Genomic DNA, 16,355 nt, shown 5'->3' with positions numbered 1-16,355 from the left:
CCACAAAAGAGGTAGGTATAGTGTGTATTGGGTTTGGCAAAGTCAGCAGATAGAGGATTGGTATTAGCTGACTTAGCAGTTGGGGAGGGGGGTTCCTAATGAGTTTGGCCCACCAAAAAAAAAAAAAAAAAAGCCTCTGGCACTCTGCATGAATTTAAGAACACACATAACATTTGCACACATTTTAGTGGGTGTTTAGGGGAAAGCACTACTATGGAGCTGACAAAATACATTGCTAAGTGACTAGGCTAGAGGTGTTTATGGGCCCAGAAGAGCAGGGGAGGTTAGGGAAGGCAAATATGCATGAATGACAAAAAAGGAACTTTAAAAGCTCTCAGCATGCATGAGGACAAAGGGGCACAGCATATTACAGCATATTACAATCATGGTAATTAGGGAACGATAAAAGAAATACAATACATTAGCAAACGTTAAATACAAGAATGTGATGTTAAAGGAGAAATCTTATCTTAATATAGTCCTTCTGCAGGACCTGTATGATGTCAGAACAGGTCTCTGGAATAATGATCCCCAGAGCCTAGGGGGAGATGCCTGTCGAGAACTTGAGGTCCAGAAGACTTCTCCCTGTCGCCAAGTACCACAATGTGGCAACTAGCCTCTGCTCCAGAGTGATGGCTTGCCTCATGCAGGTATCCTGCCTGCTGATATAAGGGGTCAGCAAAGCCAACAGATGGTGAAAAATGGGATCCGTCATCCTGAGATAATTCCTGAAATCATCAGGATTATTCTCCCGGATCTCACGAAGCAAAGGCACGTGTAAGAATTGGTCATGCTGCACTGACACGGTCGGACTCGAGCTTGGGGGGTGTGGCCCAATGGAGATGGGTGTGAGGGAGTGAGAGTGAGTGCCCGAGCTCTCTGCCTCCGCCCCGTGACTAGAGGAATGTAAGCCGCTGGGTGGCTACAGCCGTCGTTTCCTGATTCCCCCTGCTGTGGCTCCGTACTGAGCGTCCGGACCTGGAAAGCGTTTATCACTCCCATTGCCGGCCGGCGCTGTCGGAGATTGCCGAAACTACCCGAGGAGGGTCCCGCGGATGGCTCGGGATATCGCGAGATCTCGACAGGAGACCCGAAGTTATACGAACTTACGTGACGCTGCACGAGGACAAGCGGGGAAGGCTCTGTGGCTGCCCCGGACCGACACAAGATTTCTCGGCGGCATTCGGTAGAGTATACCACTCCCGTCAACCAACGGTAACCCTAGCTCTGGAATTATGAGGTATGCTAAATAATCTAGCGGGACTGGCGGAAGGCCAGGGGGGAATGCAAACTTGTGTATAAATATTACTAGAAACACTTTATTTACGAACTCATCTTAATGAATGGATGGGGAGTTATAACGCCACTGTTTGTTATTTGAGTGAGGTGGGTAAAACGATATAATAAATTGATCAGGGAATGGGTAAGCACTATGGATCATAGAGTACTGCGATATCACATGGCGAATTAAATTTTACATAATTCTATACTAGTTGTGGCAAATTAGGTTCTATAGCTGAGTTGGGAGGGTGAGATTTGAGGGGGGGGTTGGGGTGGGGGTAGGGGGAGTCGGGATATATATACATTTTGAGGGTAAATAATATTATAACCACTGAGTTTATGAAGTTACAGCAGCACCTCCCCTCCCCCCCCTTTTTTTTTTTTCTTCTTTTCCCCTCCCTCCCCTTTCTGTTCTTTTTATAGAGGGGTATAATTGGTGTTATGGAGGGATTACGATCCCACCTTAGAACGTGTGTTAAATGGGTATGGCAGGACTACTTGGGGGGTGGTGAGCACGGGTACTCTTGAATGGGGTATGATTATACCGGCTACAATTGAGACCCCTAGGGGTTGCTCTGATGGGCAGGGTTGGGAGGGTGGGGGGAGGGAGGTGAGTCTTCCAACACGTGCTGTGGGTATCGGGGTGGTGACGGGGGGCAGGTTGGGATGGGGGGTGGCGTTGGGGGGAGGAAGCGGTTCCCTCCCCCCTCGCCTTCTCCCTTCCCTGGGCATACCAACCACTGGAGTTGATGGGTAGGTGGAATATAATTTCATGGAATGTGAGGGGCCTGGGAGATCCTAAGAAAAGGGGGTCTGTGATGTTGGAGACGGAGGGAAAGGGACCTGGTTTGCTTTTTCTACAGGAAACCCACCTAACCCCAACTACGGCCCCTCAGCTACATAACCGGAAATTCCAGGCATATTACCATTCCTTCTATTCATCGTATTCTCGCGGTGTGAGTGTGCTAGTTTGGAAGGGTACAGATTTTTTATGCAAAGAGTCTCATATTGATGGGGAGGGGAGATTTGTCTTTTTGCATTGCCTGATGGATGGGCAAGAATATGTCTTAGCCAATATTTATATACCCCCTCCCTTTAAGTTAGAGGTTATGTATACATTTCTCATGTTTAGTTTGGGTAAACTGGGTGTCCCGTGGATAATAGCCGGAGATTTTAATGAAACTATAGATAAGCGCTTGGACAGATTCCCTTGTCCAGCTGGGAATAGAACAGGTCGACTACATGAATTCTTACTAGAAGTCGGACTAAGGGATATCTGGCGCACGCGACACCCTCAGGATAGGCAGTATTCTTGCTTCTCTAGCACCCACCAGACGCTATCAAGAATAGATATGTGTTTGGGGAACAAAGAGGCATCAGGGTTGGTGGTAGATATAGAATACGCTCTAGTATATAGTATATATAATAGTATCTTGAATACGGGAGAGAGTGTCCCACTGGGAGAGTGGAGAATAAACCCCGCTTGGTTGGAACTAATTGATAGCTCTAACCTCCTAGTGGATTGCATAGGGGAATTCCTCCAAATTAACAGAGGGACAGCGGCGCCCGGAATAGTTTGGGACTCCCTAAAAGCCTTTCTTAGAGGAATACTCATACATAAAATTGCAATAACAAGAAGGGAAGCTCGAGAGCAAGAGAAAGAAATTATAAAAGATGTTTTCCAGGCTGAGAGAGCGTTTGTGGAGGACCCATCGCCGGGGAAACAACAGGCCTGGGTGGATAGCCAACAGATATATAAAATGGCACTTTTAAAAAAGGTAGAGAATCAACGCATCTTCCAACGTCAATATTATTTTGGCGAAGGAGAGAGGGTGGGTCGAGTTCTTTCCCTACTAGTTCAATCTAATGGCCCCTCTACAGTAATACAGGCAATTAAAACACAGAATGGTGATCTTGTCTCCAGGCCCCCCGAGATTATGAAGGTACTTAGTGACTATTATAGAAACCTATATAAATCAACTACACAGGACCACGAGCGTCTGGCCACAAATTTTTTACATCAAACAGCTATTCCTATGCTTTCAGACCAGGATAAATTGAATCTTGACTTACCACTTACTTTGGAAGAAGTAAAAAGTGCGATGACTAGTATGCCCAACTATAAATCTCCTGGCCCTGATGGGCTTCCAGTAGAAATCTATAAACGATATAGCGAACAGCTGATGCCGGCACTACTGGAAACGTTAAATCATGCATTAGAGGCGGGAGAGCTCCCCGCTTCAATGCTGGAGGCCAATATCACTCTAATTCTTAAAGAGGGGAAGGATCAACAAGAGGTTTCGTCATATCGGCCGATATCCCTGTTATGTTCAGATGTAAAAATCCTAGCCAAGGTCCTAGCAACTCGTCTAAATAACTATATTCATAAATTAATACATCCAGACCAGTCCGGGTTTATCCCAGGCAGAACAACCAATACTAACATCAGGAGTTTTTTTTTAAATCTACAAATACCTAGAGACAATGATGGCCCAGGCGCCATATTAGCTTTAGACGCTACTAAAGCCTTTGATAGCCTGGAGTGGGGTTATCTTTGGGGCGTATTGGAACGCTTTGTCTTTGGCCCCTTATTTATCCAATGGGTAAAGTTACTCTATAGGGGACCTAGGGCAAAGATTAAAATGGGGACCCTATTTTCCGATACGTTTCACTTAGAAAGGGGTACGAGACAGGGGTGCCCATTGTCTCCCCTCCTGTTCGTGCTGGCTATGGAACCCCTGGCTGTGCTGGCAAGATCGCGCCCGGACATCCAGGGATTCCGGCGCGGACCGGAGGAGGAGAAGATGGCCTTATTTGCAGACGATGCCCTGTTTTTTATTGGTGATATGGGCTCTACTTTGAACAACGTAGTGCAGTTGATGGAGGAATTTGGGCAACAATCAGGCTTGGTCATTAACTGGAGCAAATCAGCCCTTATGCCATTGTCGGGGTCTGGAGACTTAACATCGCCTACAGTTTCGGGATTAGAAGTGGTGCCCAAGCTAAAATACTTGGGTGTCTGGATTTCTAGAGACATAAATCAGTATGTTGAGGAGAACCTGGTACCATTATTGGCGAAATTGAAGCAGAAGGTTAATAACTGGTGTCATCTCCCCCTGTCTGTGGCGGGACGCTGCAACTTAGTAAAAATGATTTGGCAGCCACAGATTTTATACATTCTCCATAATTCCCCAATCTGGATTAACCAGAAGTGGTTTAACAGATAGGAGGTACTGATTCGTGAATTAATATGGAAGAAGAGACAGCCTCGGATTCGGCTGCAGACGTTGCAGCTCCCTGGAGAAAAGGGAGGAGTAGCGATACCGCATCCAAGAACATACTTTCTATCAGCCCAGCTCCAGCATTTAGCCGGGGCTGGACTTGAAGGGGGTGATTGTCCAAACCATAAATTGATGATTGACAAAGCATATCATAAAACCTTAGCTGAAGTTTTGGAGGCCAACTCATTTGCTTGTAAATGCCCTACTAATGCTCTGGCGAGGAAAGTATGGCAGATAGCCAAGCAACTCCTGGGCTATGAGGGAGTAACTGAGTATACCCCCTTATGGAACAATGGAGTATTGGCTGAATTAAATAGCATAGATAGGCCCCTGGAGTGGGAGAGGAGGGGGATTAGCAGGCTAGTGCATCTCTACCAGGGGAACCTTATGAAATCTTTTGAAGATCTTCGGCAGGAATTTGTTATCTATAATAAAACTTTTTATATATATCTGCAAGTGAGACATGGGATACAAGCACAGTATGGCACACTCACTATTGAGAGGATGAAGACCCCCCTGTTTCAGGGACTCCTCGATCGAAGGCAAACAAAGGGTCAGATTTCTAGGCTATATATAAAACTCAAGGATAAAGTTTTGAAAGGAGAGGGACCCGACAAGAGTAGAAGGGGATGGGTGGCAGACCTGGGACCAATTAGGCAAGAGCAATGGGACGAGACCCTAGCACAGGGGAACCTGGTGTCTATCTCTCCATCACAGCGCATGTCCAATAAGCTTTTTATATACAGGGCATATTATACCCCTAAAAAAATGTGGAAGATAAGTAGAAAATCTAATGGTGATTGCCCCAGATGTGGGGCACCAGGGGATCTTCTTCATATGGTATGGAAGTGCCCAAAACTGTATCTGTACTGGATAGAAATTGTACATAGAATTAACAGGACCTTTAATACCACCCTGAAACCAGAAGCTAAGACTTGTCTATTAGGGATCATGGAAGGGGGTAGAACTTCTGCTGTAACAAAGATATCCATATTAAGATGCCTGTACCAGGCCAGACGGCTAATTGCGATGAAATGGCAGGCAAAAAGCCCCCCAGTACTACAAGCATGGGTAAATGCCATAAATTCTACAATTTGGTGTGAACGAGCAATGCTTATTAGACAAAATAACCTAAAAAAATTCAAGGCGCTATGGAATCCATGGTTGAGAGATATTGGCTACCCCCTGGATGAGATAGCGGAGGATAAGACTTAACGCGCACTCACTCGGTTTGGGCTTCGTGTGGCTTGGGAGCTTCTTTGATGCTCCTTATTCCTGTCCCCGAAGTGATCTGCCATCCCCCTGCCGGCTAGCCAGAATAGGTCTGGCCGGAGCTAGCAGCACGTGTTCGTAGAATGGGGTTTTAGGGGGGGGGGGAAGTTTAGCAGGCGGGTCAGGGACAACTAGAGTGTCATGTATGATTACGCCTGCGTTGTTAGGTACATTTTTGATGAAAGAATTTGTACTTTTTGTTGTGATATATACTTTTTCTCTATGTTTGGAAAATCACGTTTTATATAAAAAAATCTTTTTCAATAAAAAGTAATTAAATTAAGAATTGGTCATGCTGGAACAACCAATTCTTGCTCCATGAACTCCTCCTCGCCCTGTTCATGGACTGTGCTTGGGTCAAAGCTAAAAGCCCAACACCAAGCCCCTGCACAGCACGAACTCTACGACAAGTATATACATGCAACACGGCTTAAAAATGGTCAGCTGGTCAGAACGGACTAACAGAAAGCACCTATAAAAAGCAAGGCCTGAAAGAACGAACTGAAAACCAGAAACGAGCGGACAATAGCCACTGCAAATGAAAATGTACTATATAAATATAGGCCGCAATGACAAACAAATGCGAACTGACTACACACATTGATAAGCAGATACGCACCCACAAGCACAAACTGTAGAGCAGTAACGATCTGAAGCACGAGTCTGAAAAGCACAGATTGTCTCTAACCAAACTTCTACTAACACGTGATAAACACGAGATCAGCAGAAGGAGCCCAAAGGGGGCCGCACGCGGTGCTGAACTTCCCTTTTATAGTCCCGTCGTATGCCTTTTAGGTCACCGGGTTCTTGACAATCGAAAATTCCGACAACTTAGTCCGACTGTGTGTATATAACACAAGTTTCGGACAAAATCTGTCTGAAAAAAATCCGATTTTGTGGTCAGATTATCTGACCCTGTGTACAAGGTATTAGACTAAGGCTGACCATACATTATACAATTTGCTTGTACAGTTTTCCTGTAGATTTACCAAAACCATATAATACGAGGTTAAACCTAATCACTTTCAATTTGCAATGAGGCAGACCCTTGCAGTACATAGTTGAAGGTAAATCTAAAGGAAATTGATTAAGAAAATCGTATAATGTATGGCCAGTTTACACTTCAAAAGCAGGTGTTTAATGTGAGTTTTTGAAGCTCCATTAACACCAGTCAAAAAGCATGCACTGCAATTGACCCAACGTGTCATTTGCCAGGCTTGGCTACTCCCCAAATGCTCCCATTTATGTCAATGTAAACACATTGCAAAGGCACTCTAAACGTGCTACAAACATCTCTATGGTGTACACAGTTATTTGAGATGTCTTTACTAACCAATATGATAATACAAAAATCCAGACAATAGAAAGCCAACATAGAAGGGGCCTTTTTAATGTGAAGCATATGTGTCAAAAAAGCATTGAAAATGTGCCATTAATGCACCTTAATTCATTAGGTGCTGTAATGGGCACTCAAATATTTTTGCATGTCTAAATAAGCCCTTTAGAACCTCAAATGGAACCTGAAAGGGTCATAAAACCACGTTTAAAAAAGGCTGTTCTTAGCAATGCTTACCAAAATGGAAAGGCATTCCATAAACATCTACTGGGCCTTCTAAACCCATAATCTCGTAACCATACTGTATATTGTTTTAAAACAATAAAAAACAGTAGGGAATACAAACTGCATTTAAAACATTTTGAACTGACACATGTAATATACACAGTACACGTATTCAAATTTGTGTCCTATTTATTCCACTTATGTTGTTTCTTCTTCAATACTATACTATGCAGTTTGACCAAACATTATTATCTCTAGCCTCCTGGGCTGCTGGGTTCATCACAATCCTTTGTGTGATTGTAGCTGCATATGACCTTTTTATCATAAACTTTGATCTTTGCTTTACTGTTTTGTTTTTTTTGTAAATGTTTGTGATCTATAAGGAGTGAGCTAGATCTTAAAATGTGGCAGTTAAGGAATTAATTGTTAGAGCACAAAATGTTTCATGTACAGTGCTTTAGGGTTTTGAGAGAAATCTGACACTCATGCAGACGTAAAAAGGATGGATAGATTTAAGAAGCAGCATTGTTTGATATTGCCTTCACGTTTTCCAACATTATCCCCTAGGCTAATGAAAGATACTCTGTTCTATTTTAGCTATTGCAGGTGTGGTCAAAAAATAATAATTTGAAAACAGTTAACCTACGATTTAATCTCGCCTAGACTTTAGTTTTCAGCCAGATGTGAGGAGCGACTGGTGACCAGAAAACTCAAGGAGGTAAAGTATGGCCAAACATATGCTTGATGCTGTTATTACCAAATCATAAAGTAACGACTTGATGTTTTAGATCTTTTTAGAATGTTTGTTTGCTTTGCAGATGTATAATGGTATGTTTGATGACATGTTTAAAGAAAAACTAAAATAGTGAATTTTCAGTTTATAGGTGTCAAATTAAGGATTTTTAGCCAATGATAAAGATACATTCTTCTCTATACTCTATATTATTAGCTATAACAGGTGTGGTTAGAAATAATATTTTACAGTTAGCCTACAATTTAGTCTTGCATAGGCTTTAGTCTTCAGCCAGATGTGAAGAGCAACAAGTGACACTGAATGCTCAAGGAGGTACAGTAAAGCTGCTGCTGCTCTTTTTACAAAAACAAAAAGAAACAGCTTGATGTTTTAGATCCTTTTAGCATTTGTGTTTTCTTTGCAGATTTATATGATGAGTTTGATGACATATTTAAAGACAAAAAAAAGGTTAATTTTGAGTTTATAGGTGTCAAATTAAGGTTTATTTTTTAGCTGAAATGACTCTTAATATATTTATAATTATAATTTAGTATTCTAAATATAATTATTACAAGGACTAAAGCCTCGTACACACGATCGGATTTTCCAATGGGAATTGTGTGATGACAGACAATTGTTGGCCAACGTTCCGTGGACAAATGTTGGATGGTAGGTTTATACATTTTCCATGGACAAATGTCTGTTGTCGGATTTTCCAAGTGTATGTACACAAGTCTGTCGGACAAAAGTCCAAAGTACGAACACGCATGCTCAGAAGCAAGGACGAGCCATAAGCGGTTAGTTTTGTAAACTAGCGTTCGTAATGGAGAATTAACATTCGTGACGTGGCAAATTATGAAATCTAGAAATGCAGCACATATTCTCTTCTTCTTTAATGTGATAATAATGAAGCTGCTTTGCTGGTGATACTGATGGAGTTATTGCAAACTAATTTTGAAAGGCTTTTTTTTCTAGTGATATCAAGAATAATATTATTATGCTTTTTCTTTTTTTGGGGGGGCAAGTTACCACAACACCATTATCCCATAGTTTTTAAGATCAAAGATACAACTATTTTGGTATCTCTTGTTAATTTTACATTGTATTTTTTTAAATGTAACTGCTTACTCCCAAACTGTGATTTGAAGTAAAACATATAGCCAAGTATTATTCTCCACATTTTTTTTTTATTGTGCATTAAAAAAAGAAAACAAATAAAATTAGATTTGCTATCTGCCAATAGAATTTAACCAAAATATGCATTCAATGCATCCAAAAATATAGAAAATATAAAAAATCTAATCATTATTATTCAACCAAAAAATAAAATAAAAGCCTCATGCATGTGTCCTGCTTCTTAATATAGGGGGTCAACAATAGCAAGAGTTGGTGAAAGCAGGGGCCCGTCATCCAGAGATAATTCCGAAAACATCTGGATTATTCTCCTGGAGCTCCCACAGCAAAGGCATATAACATAATTTGTCACGATTAATAAAGCAACCAATTTTGGTCCAGAACTCCTCCTCCTCCTGTTCTTGGACTGGACTTAGGTCAAAGCAATAACTCCAAGGCCAATAATAAATAACACGTTATCTCCTCCAAATCCGCAATGTGTCTGGTTGATGAACGGCAGTTCAGAAATTAACTGAAAAGCATGAAATGAAAAACGTGAATCAACACTTACCAAACTTCTACTAACACGAAATTAGCAGAAGTAGCCCAAAGGGTGGCGCTAAAGAGCTGAAAAACCACGTAGTACATCAGTACGTTCATGTTTGTTGGCTGACAATTCCTTGCCAATTCGTATGTAAGAGAAAATCCAGGCAAAAGTCTATATTGTCTATTTTGCCTGGTGCCACTTTTTGAGAAAAATGGGCAAAAAAGCAATGAGTTGCAAGGTAGTTATATAAATAAACAAATGAAGGAGGATATCTTGATTTCTGTACAGTTGTACACACTTTTGTCGTCAGAAAATCCGATTGTGTGTGCAAGTCTTAAGACTGAAATTTGACCAAAACATTTGTTAGGGTAGGAAAGGGTTACAAATTATGTCATGTGTTTATTGCTGTCTGTTTTTATACTAAAGAGTTCCTTCCTTACATTAACATCACAAAAGAAATGAGGGAAATGGGTTACTGGGACAGAAAGATACAGAGAGCTGTCTTTTTACCAGTTGGAGAGACTTCCTGTTACTTCCTGACCCGTAACTTCCAGGAGACTCAGGCCGCGTACACACAGGCGGACTGTCTGGCCAACTAAGTCCGTCAGACAATCCGACAGACAGTCCGTCCTACTTTTGAATGAACGGACTTGACCACACACGATGAACAGACAGTCCGCTGAAAGCTTGCGCGATGACGTGTACAGCACGTACGACGGCCTTAGGCTGCGTACACACGAGAGGATTGTCCATCCAACTTAGTCCGCTGAAACGTGTTTCAGCGGACAGTCCGCTCGTGTGTGGGCTTCAGCGGACTTTTTCAGCGGACAGTCTGGAATTTCCGTAATACAGTCCGTCCAACTTTGGTTTCAGCGGACAGTCCGCTCGTGAGTAGGCTAGTTGGACGGACTAAGTATGGCGCATGCTCAGAAAGGATTTACACGGCCGAAGGTTGCATTGCAGTGTATTGGACGTCGTATTTCTAGTCCCGTCGTACGTGCTGTACACGTCATCGCGCAAGCTTTCAGCGGACTGTCTGTTCATCGTGTGTGGTCAAGTCCGTTCATTCAAAAGTAGGACGGACTGTCTGTCGGATTGTCTGACGGACTTAGTTGGACGGACAATCCTCTCGTGTGTACGCGGCCTTAGACTTTGGTTTGCTCATCACTAGCTATCTTTGGTCATTACTCTTTGGAGAGCGCCCTATAATTCCAGTCACTAGACCCAAGTTATGTCCAGGGCCCCACACCTTCTAATTATGGAGTGATAAAATGCGTACACTTTCCACATTCTGTTCCCAAATTAAATGTGTTTATTGGAATTTGGCTTCGGCCTTAAATTAGATAACTTATGTAAATAAGCCATTCGTGCTATTGAATATAATACATTTTTGGGAAAATTATATTGCAAAACAGTGAACCAAATAACTTCTTATTCTACCAATAACCAGCTGCTATGAATACATATAAAGACTAAGTGATATAACAAAATAATAATTACAACGCTGATTCAATAATATAAATAATTCTTTATGAAAATGAATTCCGAATAAATCATTCAATTAATGTTATGTTCAAATAAAGTCCTCCAAAAATAAATGTTTTTTTTTTTTTTTTAGGGAAATATTACAAAATAATGTAATCAAATACAAAACAATAATAAAAATACAAAGAAAATCCAAAATAAACAGAATACAGATACAAATAAAAGTGTTCTTTTAATTTTTCAATAAACAATGTTGCTTACAGCATAAGGCTACATATAGAAACATATACTGTAATGTACCCATTGGTAAAGTTTACAAAAAAATGTAATAACTTAATAAATGAACTTTAATAAAGTTAAATGAAATTACTAATTTAAGTTAAATTTCATGGAAAACATCTCATTTTGGACATACTTCCTTTGTTAATACTCAAAGTGAGGGTGAATAAAATGCCCAGACAATAGCAAAAATCTTATTAGATTGTAATAACTATACTTTGGTAGTGAAATGCTTATAGGAGCAAAATAAAATAAGATCAAACAAATTTAAAAAAGAAAATACCCTATTGGTTAGCCTTGGGAAGGAGTATGTAGAAGGTTACTTGAGGTTTACTTTTATATTTAAAAAAGAGTTTATTTATGTATTCAATGGAGAGACTTATTCAATGAAGTTGCAATCTCTTAGTAAGGACTGTATTTTTTTTGTACTAATCTGTATTAGTCTATATTGAAATGGTACCATAAGCTACACAATTTCAGAATTTGAAAAAGTACTCTCAATAAAAATGTGCCATCTGGTGAAAAAATGACTGGTAGGGCCAAATGATTGAACTATTTAGGTTGATTTACTAAAGGAAAATCCTGTAAATCTACCAGCTCCAAGTGGACACTGCTTCTTTGTCTCTTGGCTACCCGCAAAGCAATACTGAAATCATAGAATCCTCCACTCCACCAATGATAGCAATAGTAAAAAAAAGATTTGAAGGCATTAACCTCCCTGGCAGTATGATTATTTCAGATTTTAGGTGCTGAAAGTGGTACAATTATTTTGCATGAAAATTTGGTGTTTTATATTGTAGTCCTGTAATTCTTAGGAATAACTCACTTTTTTTTTTTTTTTTTTTTTTTAATTCACCAGACAATTACAATTACATTCAGTCCTGAGGCATTGAGGTTTACACAAGTCCCCCAATGTCTTCACATTTACATATGTACTTTCCACTGCATATCTATAACAATATTAGGTGGTGGCCCGAGAGGAGGGGATATTTGGAGTGGAGTCAACCGGTGTGTAGGAGAGGGAGAAAAAAAAAAAAAAAATAATAATAAGAAGAAGTGGATGTGGAATTTAAATTTCTCCCCAGTGTTATTTCCCTTCTTTATGTGTTTTTTTGTGCCTTTGTGGTTCCTTTTATTTATATATATATATAAAAAAAAAAAAAAAATAATAATAAGAAGTGGGGGGGAATTTTAAATTTCTCCCCAGTGTTATTTCCCTTCTTTATGTGTGTTTTTGTGCCCTAGGAATAACTCACTTAAATCTGTCCATGTCTAGCAGACATCCTGTGTATGATAAAGTTTGAAAAATTAAATCATAAATTATAATATAATAAATAACTATAAATAATTATACCAAATAATAATATAACAATATTAAAAATGAATCAATAATGTAATCAAATCAAAAAACACTGAAATTTGCTCAGTTGCAGAATTGTCACTGTCATTACTTTTCAGTGTTTGATGACGGATCTCCCCACAAATCATTATCGATCAATTCTGCGAGTTATTCCAATTTATTATCGCTGTTTTCTAGCTGGTCAAAATCACTTTTGATGTAAAGGGACAGTTTTGGTTGCTATGGACAATCTCCAGTTTGCAGGCAGAAAGAACAGTTTTTATCATATAAAACTGCATGCAGGGCACTAGGCAGACCACTAGGGACAAAGGGGATGTGAAATAATTACATACAGTAATGTAATCTGTAAGATTACATTATACTGTATGTAATGTGTGTGTTTTACTTTTTGAATTAGGTGCCGTTCTCCGTCCCTGTGCATCTCAACACTCGCAGGGAACGGAGCTCGGCGATGTGATGGATCGAGCGTAGAGCGGAGGGACATCGCTGGATCCAGGGAACAAGGTAAGTAACCTCTTCCTGGATTCAGCGATACGATCCCAAATGCATTTTCACCCCGAGCCAGACTCGTGAATACCGCCAGGGGGGTTAATGTATAATGAAAAGTTGGACACTATGGGGTTGATTTACTAATAGCAAATAGACTTACTAAAAGCAAATAGATGCAGTTGCTCTAGAGCTTAGCAAATGTGGTAAAGCTTCACATTGTAAAGAATACCCAACCACATGCAAGGAAAAAACAGCATTTTTGTTTGCACGTGATTGGATGATGGAAGTCAGAAGAGCTTTTACTCATTTACTAAGCTCCGGAGCAACTGCACTTTGTCTAGCTGCACAATATATTTGCTTTTAGTAAATCAACCCCATAGTGTCCAATTTTTCAATATACATTTTTTACTATTGCTATAGTTGGTGGTGTGGAGGCCGCCCATGATTTCAGTATTGGTTTGTGGACAGCCAAGAGACAAAGTAGCATCCACTTGGAGATGGTAGATTTACAGGATGTGTTGGAAGAGTCAGGACTTTCAGCATATCCTAATCATCAGATTTTTGGGAATATGCATGGATGTAATTCCAAAGATGTAACTCAATACTTGATCCCAAAAGATTGATATTTCCTGACTGTACCAGAATCAATGGAGTAGTGTTGGGTGGAAGGAGCTACACCAAGAGCAAGTAGAAATGGACAAATCAATTTTATTTATAAGAAAAGTGATAAATGCATGTGTTTCTTCACAATTTTCACTAATAATTAGGCAACAAGTTTTATGGTATCCTTCCATCATTTTTGCTGCTAAATCTTCATCTGAGAAATCTTTATGCCAGTTCTTCAAGAGAGAATTCCTTTGTTGTTGCAATAAATGAAAATTAAGGGTTGTATATAAGTCCGATATTGAGTAAGAACAATGGTCAATTGCTTGATCAATCATTGACTGTTCAAAAGGAGTTTTCTTAGGATTGAGGCATCTTTTGATATAGCTCACTAGCCTTTTATAAAAGTCCTCATTACGAAAAGGTACAGGTGTCATTTCTGAGATAATTCATCAAAGGATTTTAACTGAGTGGAATTAGATTTGAAAACAGATGACACCATACAAAATCCATTGGCTATCCAAATCGCATAGTCCTTACAACTCATATTAGTGAGATGATTAGATTAGTAGATGTTTGGAGATAGTTGCAGGTAGGCAGTGTCGGCCCATGCACAGCCCCCCTAACACCTCCGCCGCCCTCCCTATCCATGCGCCCGGCCCCTTTCAGGACGCCGGACACATGAATTACTATGTCGGGGATAGGTGGGGTGTATATTTTGAAGCCTGTGATTAGAGCCAGAGGCTCTAATAGGCTTCAAAATAGGGTGGGCTTGGGGCGCAGAGCTCTGCGACTCCATCCCACCCTGTTGTGTGACGATAGCAAATACATTTTTGCTATGGTCACACTACAGTTCCTCCCCGCCCATCAGGAGGCAGGTCTGTGAGACCTGTTTCTCGATTGGCCAAAGCGCAAGGCTATCCTATTAGATGCCTAGCGCTTTGGCGGAAGAGGAGACACACAGGGGAGGAAGCCTGAGGAGCAGACACTGGAGCTGCCGGTGCTTGCACTGGAGGGGAGGAGGAGAGCCCCGCCACACAGCAGGTAAGTGCCGCAGTGGTCCGGCGGGTGGTCAGTGCCACGGGTGGTCTGGCGGGTGCCGCTGGTGGTCAGTGCCGCATGTCGTCTGGTGGGTGCCGCTGGTGGTCAGTGCCGCATGTGGTCTGGTGGGTGCCGCTGGTGGTCAGTGCCGCACCACCAGGCAGCACGGGGGGAGTTTCGATATGTTTGCCACCCCAAATGAGAGCCCACCAGCCGCCACTGCAGGTAGGCCAAGTGATCTCCTAACTGTACGCCAGGCAAATAGGATTTCTCCTATTAATATACTCTGTTGCAGATAACAAGGTAAATTATTAATTTTACTATGAAGAATTGCTGATAAATTGTCTGGGGAAACATATGCTTTCTCCAAATCATTGTTTGCCTATGCCGGTTTACGCAATATCCAGTCTATACCTAGACTGAGCAGACATGAAAGATTAAAAAATTCTTATATTCGGCAGCCCTGCTCCTTCTTCGTTCCTTGGGACATAGAGTTAATTAAGTTGACACTTTATTTAATGCGTTTACATTAGAATGCTTAAGTAATAATGGTATTGTTATATTGTGAATATAATAATTTGGCGAAAGAGACCATTTTAAACAGATGGCATCTCCAAACTAACAAAATAGGCAAATTCATTAACGCTTCGAGTTCCTTATGTAGGTGGCTAGTATAAATGATAAATTATTGATGGTTATTGAAGGGGATAAAGAGATCCATTGTTTCTGTTTTAAAGGGTTTATCTTACTTTTGGAAAAATATATTCTGAGACCTGAAAATATTTGAAAATCATAAAAAATATCCTTGATAAATCATATCAGCAACAGGATTTGATGTGAATATCAAAATATCATCTGATGAAAATATTTTTAACCAAAATGTATTTCAAATTAAATAAGTTCAAATAAAACAATCCAATGGTGGAATGACTAAAAAGTTCCTATCAACAATATTATTCTTCCTAGAGCAGAAAAATATTTGATCTAAAGTGACCACCACCACTAATACAGGAAAACGCACGTACCGGAAGTGTGTGCCTATGTCACTAAAAGATTGAGCAGTATTAATTACAATGATATTCCAAACAAATGGAGTGCACTTTTAATGCTTCACATCCACTGCTGTCTTCCTCTCATTCAGTGGTTAGATTTCATAGCCAGCATAAAAATAACAAAAAACAGGCTCCCATAGTGTAGTATCTAAAACATCCAAATGTATTTGACACAAATAATCAAGGTACTCAGAAAATCTTTTTTATGCATGAGCTTAATAACCACTTCCCGCCCACCATATAGCAGAATGACAGTCG

At 40.5% G+C, this 16,355-nt stretch overlaps 1 protein-coding gene across 1 annotated transcript in view; it reads left to right on the top strand.

Moving 5' to 3' along the window:
* The first annotated feature begins 7,963 nt into the window (after nucleotides 1–7,963).
* Nucleotides 7,964–16,355, top strand: part of LOC143982391 (uncharacterized) — a 155,879-nt gene continuing 147,487 nt past the window's right edge. The window contains exon 1 of the mRNA XM_077481060.1: nucleotides 7,964–8,113. The gene's annotated coding sequence lies outside the window, so the exon portion shown is untranslated. The remainder of the gene's footprint in view (nucleotides 8,114–16,355) is intronic.

Source organism: Lithobates pipiens, unplaced genomic scaffold (assembly GCF_037356315.1).
Source record: "Lithobates pipiens isolate NorthernLeopardFrog02 unplaced genomic scaffold, aLitPip1_a1.2 Scaffold_16, whole genome shotgun sequence".
Classification (NCBI taxonomy): Eukaryota; Metazoa; Chordata; class Amphibia; order Anura; family Ranidae; genus Lithobates; species Lithobates pipiens.
This window is presented reverse-complemented; position numbering and strand designations above follow the sequence as displayed.